We start from the raw sequence: 9,239 nt of genomic DNA, 5'->3' as shown, positions 1-9,239 counted from the left end.
TAAAACACATATTAGTCTTATACCCAATCCTTTCTATAACTTAAGGACTTATCATAATTCACTGTGAAATTTTCTGTACTTTGTTGGTAAATTTTGCTAATAAATTTACTTATATAATGATTATTGGTCCTGTGAATAAATCTTATAATTATTTTTCTAGGAATTATAATTAAATGTAAAGCTTTAACATATTTTTATTGCAAATAATATTTATTCCTTTGTTTTTATACTTATTTTCTTTTTTGATCAATCTTGCTAGTGTTTTGTGTTTTTACCTAAACATTTAAAAGTTTTAAGATTATGGACACTGTTGATAAGCCTCATTCTTCTTTGATCACTATCATACTGATTTCTGCTCTGATATTAATTAAATTTGTTTTTTTCCTATGTTGGTTTATTCTATTATTCTTTCTCAACATATGAATGTAATTAATTCTCTGTCTTTCTTATAATTTTTGCACATAAAGCTTGTGGTACAGATTTGTAGCTGTTAACAGAATTTTGAGTTTCCCTCTATTTGTAATCACAGAGAAACCTACATTTCTACATTAGGCAGTGCCATATGGCCAAACTTCAGCCAATGGAATTTGAATAGATATGTTCAAGAGTAGAAACTTTACAAAATTCGATTATGTTTTCATAAACCAAACATGTTATACTTTATACAGTAGGAATTATTTATGAGATTTAGCAATTTGGTGAAAAGAGTTATGGACAAATGCAGAAACCTTATAAGAAATACATTGATTTTGTAAACTAAGGAATAAGTATGGATGTGCTGTTTTTGTCAGATAAGTAAATGATACTGGAGTTTGGTGGCACTTTTCTGATTCCAGAGGTACAGATATAGTTATGTATGAAAGAAGTTTGAATTAACATTTCTTTCATTCAGGGAACAAACTGAGAAAAAATTATGTCAAAATTCCAAACTACTATTTGCAATATATTTCACAAAACAACCAAATATTTATAGGTAGCATGTGTTTTTAATTCTTTTAGTTTATGTTTAATGCCCAGAATGATATAGACTGATGAAAAAAGTAGACAAAACTCAATCCTATTATATTTTATTAAAATATTATGTGTGATAATGAATTCAGATGTCAAACTTATGCTATTTTTTTATTCAAGTGTAATTAACATAATCTTATGCCATTTTTTTTCCAGAGCCACAGATTAGTTTTTATTCTAATGTCTCTCAATTAGCTGCTGAAAATTCAGTACAAAAGAGGCTTGATATGTAGAGAGTAATTAGCACTTTCATGCATACATTGATTAGGGGCAACCTTGATGTTAGCAAGAAACTGGATGGTGGTAAAAGGTACTTTGAAGGGATGGTAGAGATACCAAACTTTCATAGATTTGCTACACTACAGGCTTGACATCTAAGTCCATCCCAAACCAGGAGTTACTAAACTCAAACTTACTATTTTGGAGCAATGCAAGGTCTTCCCGGCTGATTTAAAAACAAACACACAGACCAAGAAACAAAACAAGAAAACAACTTAGGACAGTTTTTTGAAATGAACTTGTAACAATGAGTGAAATATCTGTGGGAAGAACAAAACTAATCACAAATAGCAATAATGATCCCAGTTCTAGGAAAATAAAATTCTACCAATATATCCTTCTGTGGTTCTCCAGAATTGTAGTGAGTCCACAGAACCTCACTTGACTCTCCTAACAGTTGAAGAGTTTGGAGTGAAGATCTGAATTACCATGATTCTGTAACTGAGATCTCAACATTTTTATGTAAACATTATTTTATCCTTTCCACTGGAAAAACTTAGACTATAAAATTACCAAGTGTTTAACACTTGATTCAAGTTAAAGACCACATAGACTAGTGTATTCCATGGCACTTATGAGATACCTAAGAATAAGAATGATGAACAGTAAATCCAACTATCTTCCCAACTTAGAGGACATTTTAGAATGATTTCTGTTTCTTTTGATGTATGAATATACTCACCTATTTCAAATAGAGACATTTTTATTTAAAAAAATTTTTGTAATGTTGATTTATTTTTTTAGAGAGAGAAAGAGAGACAGATAGAGAGAGGGAGGGTAGAAAAAGAGAGGGAGACACAGAAGCCAAAGCAGTCTCCAGGCTCTGAGCTGTCAGAAAAGCCTGAAGGGGGGCTCAGATTCATGAATCGTGAGATCATGACCTGAGCTGAAGTCGGACACTTAACCAACTGAGTCAACCAGGTATCCCAGAGACATTTTATTTTAAAATGTAGTAAAATATTGGGGCACCTGGGTGGCTCAGTTGGTTAAGTGTCCAACACATAATTTCAGCTCAGGTCATGATCTCTCAGTTCATGGGATCCAGCCCTGCATTGGCCTCTGCGGTGATGGTGGGGAGCCTGCATGGGATTCTACCTCTCCCTCTTTCTCTGCTCCTCCCTCACTTACACGCCTGCTTTCTCTCTCTCAACATAAATAAACATAATAAAAAAAGTAAAATGTGGGAGTGCCTGGGTGGCTCAGTTGGTTAAGCCTCCAACTTCAGTTCAGGTCATGATCTCGTGTTTTGTGGGTTTGAGCCCCACATTGGGCTGTGTGCTGACAGCTCAGAGCCTGGAACCTGCTTTGGATTCTGTGTCTTCCTCTCTCTCTCTGCCCCATCCCTGCTCACANAGGGATGCTGAGCATCGTTTCATGTGTCTGTTGGCCATCTGGATGTCCTCTTTGGAGAAGTGTCTGTTCATATCTTCTGCCCATTTCTTCACTGCGTTGTTTGTTTTTTGGGTGTGGAGTTTGGTGAGTTCCTTATAGAATTTGGATATTAACCCTTTATCTGATATGTCATTTGCAACTATCTTTTCCCATTCCATCAGTTGTCTATTAGTTTTATGGATTGTCTCCTTTGCCTTGCGGAAGCTTTTAATCTTGATGAGGTCCCAATCGTTTATTTTTGCTCTTGATTCTTTTGCTTTTGGGGATGTGTCAAGTAAGAAATTGCTGCGGTGGAGGTCAAGGAGTTTGCTTCCTGCTTTGGCCCTAGGGTTTTGATGGTTTCCTGTCTCACGTTCAGGTCCTTTATCCATTTTGAGTTGATTTTTGTGCATGGTGTGAGAAAATGATCTAGTTTCATTCTTCTGCATGTTGCTGTCCAGTTCTCCCAGCACCGTATGTTCAAGAGGCTGTCTTTTTTCCATTGGATATTCTTTCCTGCTTTGTCAAAGATTAGTTAGCTGAATATTTTTGAGTCCACCTCTGAGTTCTCAATTCTGTTCCATTGGTCGATGTGTCTATTTTTGTGCCAATACCATACTGTTTTGATGATGACAGCTTTGTAGTAGAGGCTAAAGTCTGGGATGGTGATATCTCCCGTTTTGGTTTTATTCTTCAATATTACTTTGGCTATTTGGGGTCTTTTGTGGTTCCATACAAGTTTTAGAAGAGTTTGTTCTAGTTTTGAGAAGTATGCTGGTGCAATTTTGATCGGAATTGCATTGAATGTGTAGATTGTTTTGGGTAGTAATGACATTTTAACTATATTTATTCTTCCAATCCATGAACACGGAATGTTTTTCCATTTCTTTGTGTCTTCTTCAATTTTCTTCACCATGGATGGTGCCAGGCACATGGCAGTTCGGTTTTTCCTGGCGCCTTCTGGGACCAGGGCACCTAGTTTAAAGTCAGCTTCCCAGCCAGAGCTAAAAAACACTGTCTTTCCAAGCCGAGATTTTTTGTTTTGTTTTTGTTTCAGTTTGTTTTTTTGTTTTTGTTTTTTGTTTGTTTGTTTGTTTGTTTTCTCTTCTCCAGGGACAGTTCTGTGAGCAATCTCAGCTTTTCTTTCCTTTCCCCTGGACTCGTGGCAGCTCACCACCACTCACCGTTTTATCACTCACCGCAGCGCATGCAAGCTGGGTTCCCTCCCCTCCCTCTGTATCTCTGGGTCCCGTCAGGCTTTTATCTTCCCCAGTTTGCACTCACGCACTTACGAGGTTTCCTTCCCAGTGTACTCTGTCTCTTTGTCTTCCCAAACTCCTGTGGCTTAGTTTCCTATGACTTCAGGCCTTCTTGTTTGAGAGATAGGTGCAGGCGAAATGCACGGAGCTCCCTACATCTCCACCATCTTACCTCCTGCTCCCAATCTTATGTCATTTTATCTGAAGACTGAAATGAGTCAACTAGGTCCAAAAGATGTACAGAGAGTGGTTTCTGGGTGGCTCAGTTGGTTGAGCATCTGACTCTTGATTAAGGCTCAGTTCATGGTCTTACAGTTCATGAGTTCAAGCCCCACACTGAACTGTCTGCTAGCAGCATGGAGCCTGCTTGAGATTCTCTCCTCCTCTCCCTGCCCCTCACCCGCTCATGTTCTCTCTCTCTTTCTCTCTCTATCTCTCAAAATAAATAAACACTTTTTTTAAAAAGATGCTTTGTATTAATGTATGCATCTAATATTATTCTGATAGATTTCATGATGAATGTGGTTGATACATAACATAGAGGACATTTCTAATGTTCACAAGATGTTCTCAATCCAAGATAACTATAGGAATATGAAAATCTTGTTATGGAGACTATGAAGTAGAAAAATTTATCATTTCTTTCTTCAAATAAATCATTGGCAAACCCCACCAGTTTTTAGAATCATTTTGAATAGATCATTGTATTTAAGAGAATGTTATTTGTTTAATAATATGGTGGGGAAATTTTCCAAAAATGTTGAGAAAGCAATCATTCTTCATAGGATTTAATCTAAGCTTAATCAAAAGAGTGATGAAAAATAAATAAATGTAAATGCGTGATTGGATTCCAGCTCTGCTTTTATTACTACCTTTGTGCCCCATACATCTTCATTGGTGGGATGTGTAAGCCTGACTCTTAATGTATACTTTAGTATGCTTACTGGCATAAAGAAATCCACTAATTAGCCCATTGTTTTTAAGTTGATTTATTTATTTTCAGAGGGAGAGTGTGTGTGAGTGGGTAAGGGGCAGAGAGAGAGGGAGAGAGAATCCCAAGCAGGTTCCACATTGTTAGCACAGAACCTGAAGCACAAACCGTTAGATCATGACCTGAGCTGAAACCAGAGTCAGAGACTTAACTCACCAAGCCAGCCAGGCACCCATGATAATCCCTTTCAGTTATTAATTAGCATGTGCTTTAATCACTCTTCTCTTCTCTGTCTTGCATGGAAATTTAATTCTTCTTAAAATTAATTGCTAATCATGTGGATCTCTGTCAACTGACATGCACCACATAGATACTATATATACATTCTTTTTTGCAGTATCCCACAAGTTCCCGTATATAATATTTCTATTTTCATTTGTCTCAAGAAACTCTTTCCTTTAGAAAAATTCCCCATATAATTTCTTGTATATATTCTTTTCTCATTCTTAAATAAGAACACACCATTCCAATTAACAAGCCTTTGTAATTATAAAAATAATTGAAATGAGGCCTTGGGTTCAAATTCATAGGATTATAGGATTACATGTACTATACATTAGTAGAAATGAAAAAGAATGTTTTAAAGAAATGTGGTAATTAAACAATATTATTAACTCTCTCCCTTGAATTTATAATTATTTTTCCATTATTTTATCCTTTTATCTAGTAATAGTGTGTATGCTTAATAAATGGTCTGAATTCTTCTTTATCTGTGAGCTCATTTCTAGTGGGTTTTTATCTCAAGGTAATAAAATATATCATATTTCATATCTGGATAATAATAATGAAGAAATATGCATTTTTGACTAGAAATATATAAAGCAAATTAACATTTACCAGGGACATGTATTTTATATAGGAATCGCACTACAAAACAATCCTTAAAAATTACCATCACTATATGTGGAGTGTGGGATCTTATAAGTAGGTGTCAGATATATGGCATTAAAAAATTCTTTGAATGATATATATGTGCATATGTACTTATTTTTTAAAAATACTATTGAGCACAATAATATCAGGAAAAAGAAAAAATATGTCTTTTTTATTGTCTTTTTGGATAATGTTGGAACACATTATCTTGCTTCTTTTATGTCCTTTTTTAAAATTATGCTGGTTGTCATTTTTAAAAACATGAGTATGTTGTGAAAATTGTTTGGCAACAGAGAGAAAATACCCATTCTTCTGACTGACAGTTAAGGTGAAGTTTTATTTGTCAAATTAGGAATTTGAGTCAATGCTGTATTACTGCTTCAGTTAGTGTCAATATTTTAAGGATAATATATGTTTTGTATTATCATACTAGGATATCTTAGAATTGCAGTCTGTCATGTCAGCTAATTTAGTCTTAAAACCTTTAATAGTTTCTCATTACTCTAAAAGACTTCCTCTGTCTATATCAGCCCACACTTCCCATAGTTACCAAATATTCCCAGTGGCCAACAATTTGATCACCTAAGTAGGACTTTTTGTGAAAATTATCTATTTAAATTTCTTGCATTCTCAACTCTTCAATAGTTTAAAAATGCATTTTAAAAAGTTTATCCAGGGTTATCTAGTACTTGAGAAGACAACAGTGATCTACTGCAGACTATCTATTACTTCCAAAGAGAGCTGTGGATAATTCTTAATGTCAAAGCAAAAAAATGCACTGGACAATATAAAATAGGCAAGGAAGACTTTATTAAAAGGTATTACAAGGAGGAAGATAGGCTAGAACTTAGGTTTTTTCCTTTTTGTTTTGTTTTTTTTTTAACTCTGACAGAATAGAAACAAAGGTCAGGGAAGGGTTTTTAAAAGCTAAGTAACAGGAAGATTGTCCATCAGTTTGCCACCTGGCTTTACCCAGAAGAAAAGTACATTTACTTTTATATTCATAATAGGAGGTAGTTTTAAAACTTGGAGCAAGGTACCCAATGGATATCTGTTCACTCAGTCAGTCCACTTGGGAACCTACTTGAGAGGTCCAGGAATGAACCCTATTCAAGGCATGGCTCCAGAATTAATAGGAAAGCAAAACTTGTGCCTGAAAATGTTAGTCAAGAAAGACTTTATTTATTGATGCAACAGTTGAAAACATCATTTTAAAGATCACATTAATAGATTATGTTTACCATCATTGCTGAATACTAATTAGCCAAAATTCATCAATGGCTTACCACTACAGACATACATACATTTGTTATTGCTTTAAAGAATACAGATGAGCTACACTTAGAAGGACTAAGCCCAGATCTATATGTCTCTATGTCTTCTCATTTAGGAATGCAGCCTAAAGTGTTAGTTTGGATATGTTGTTATCATAGTGGAGGACAGAGTGAGATGAGCCAATCAAAATCTCACAGTTGCATTTAAAGTTCTGCTTAGATGTGATCTCTACCATTGTTAAGGGTGAATTCACTTCATGCAATACACATGGACCAGTCACATGAGAATGGACATGGATACAAATCCTGTTACAATGAGTGAGAAGGTAATTGGAACAAATAATTCAATCTACCATAAGTATTATACAATGCAAATATAAGCACATTAAATAAATTGAGAAAAATAATGTAAACAATGCCTATTCTTAATAATACCTTTAACACTATACTTAAGCATCAAAGCACTAGTCAGTAAAATCCAAAATGTAAAATAAATGAGGCATGCATGTGTGAAATATTATTACAAAATGTCAAGAGGTTCACACTATGTGATCTTATACATAGTTAGTAAGGAGAAAATATAGTATTTTTGATACTCAGTTAATTAAAATAATTAATAAAACTCCTGAAACAGATTATAAAGAATTTTCAAAAAGTTGGCTGAGTCTGTTATATTAAATCAAAGTTTACTGTTCACTGTCACTTAAATTGTCCACAAAAATTATATGTAATCTAAAGAAAATTTCCAGCAATTATATTCAAATTGAATTTTAAATGTCATTGATGTATGTAAAGAAAATCCAAATGAAAGGAGAAATAAAGATGTTTTGTAGTCAGAAATTTCCAAAAGTAATTAAAAATGCCAGTTTTATACATTCACCAGAAACTCAATAAATATCAATCCCAATAACTCAAATTTATTTTGAAAGATCTAATGAAGTTGATTATAAAATGTGGTGCTATTTAAGGATAGTTAAGGCATAACTACTTTTTTCTTCTTTGTTGTTTCAATTTTATATATAAAGTTTAGTTAGTTAACATACAGTGTAAAATTGATTTCAGGAGTAAAATTTAGTCATTCATCACTTAAATATAACACTCAATGCTCAACACAAGTAAAACCAATCTAAAAATTTTGGAAAATTACATCTCATTATTACATATTTATAACACATGGGTATATATAATTATTTTATATTATATATAAATATATTAATGATTAGTTTATAATCAGATACAAATATTTATGGACTTGGTTGTGAAAGAGGCGGCTTTACAAATCAAGGGAATGACATAATATCTACAAAACAACATTAATAAAAGTTGTTTTATAAAAAAAATAAACATTACTTTGCATCATAGATATAAATAAGTTTTATAAGGATTGAAAGTTAATGAAGAAACAAAGAAAAATGTCTTTCTGTACTCAGGTTATAAATGAACAAAACGTATTTCAAAATTAAATCTTCTGTACAATATATAATTATACAAACAATGTTACACAACACATAAATAAGTGTTTTTTTTAAAGTGCATCCAAATGTAACATTTGGATACTATTTCACAGGGTTCAGACTCACGAAAAATATTTTTCAATCATAATTTTGAATGAGGATGGTAGAGCAAAAAACTTGTTTATAATATAAGTAGAAGTAAAAATTGTTCAATTTTGGAAAGCAATAATATTTAGCAGTAATGAATATACACCTCTCTAAAGTCTAGCAATTTCATTTCTACCCAAATACCCTGAAATGGCCTTTCCAGTGTATACCAAATGAAAAGTTTAAGAATATTCTCTGCAGTATTGTTAGCATAATTCAAAAATATCATCAGGGAAATGGTGAAATTAAAAATTGTCATTGGACAAACTACATATTATTGCTGATATTTGAGCAAAATTCTACATGTCACAAATAACACTCTATAACAAAATTATGAATAAAACCAGAAAATAATACATAAATTGTAATGTTTATAGAACATAAATGATGATAGCAATAAGATAATTAATTGCTCACAGAAACATATGATTAGCATAGTAATGTGATATAATGGATAAAAATGTATACTGGTAGCACTACATACCGAAGCCATGATTATGACTTCTTCAGAAGGAAAATTTTGAATTGAGGAATAAGATATATTTTAAATTTAAATTTAATTTCTTTCTTGTATACAACT

Source organism: Hyaena hyaena, unplaced genomic scaffold (assembly GCF_003009895.1).
Source record: "Hyaena hyaena isolate Hyena2069 unplaced genomic scaffold, ASM300989v1 scaffold_2033, whole genome shotgun sequence".
In the NCBI taxonomy this organism is placed as follows: domain Eukaryota; kingdom Metazoa; phylum Chordata; class Mammalia; order Carnivora; family Hyaenidae; genus Hyaena; species Hyaena hyaena.
This window is presented reverse-complemented; position numbering follows the sequence as displayed.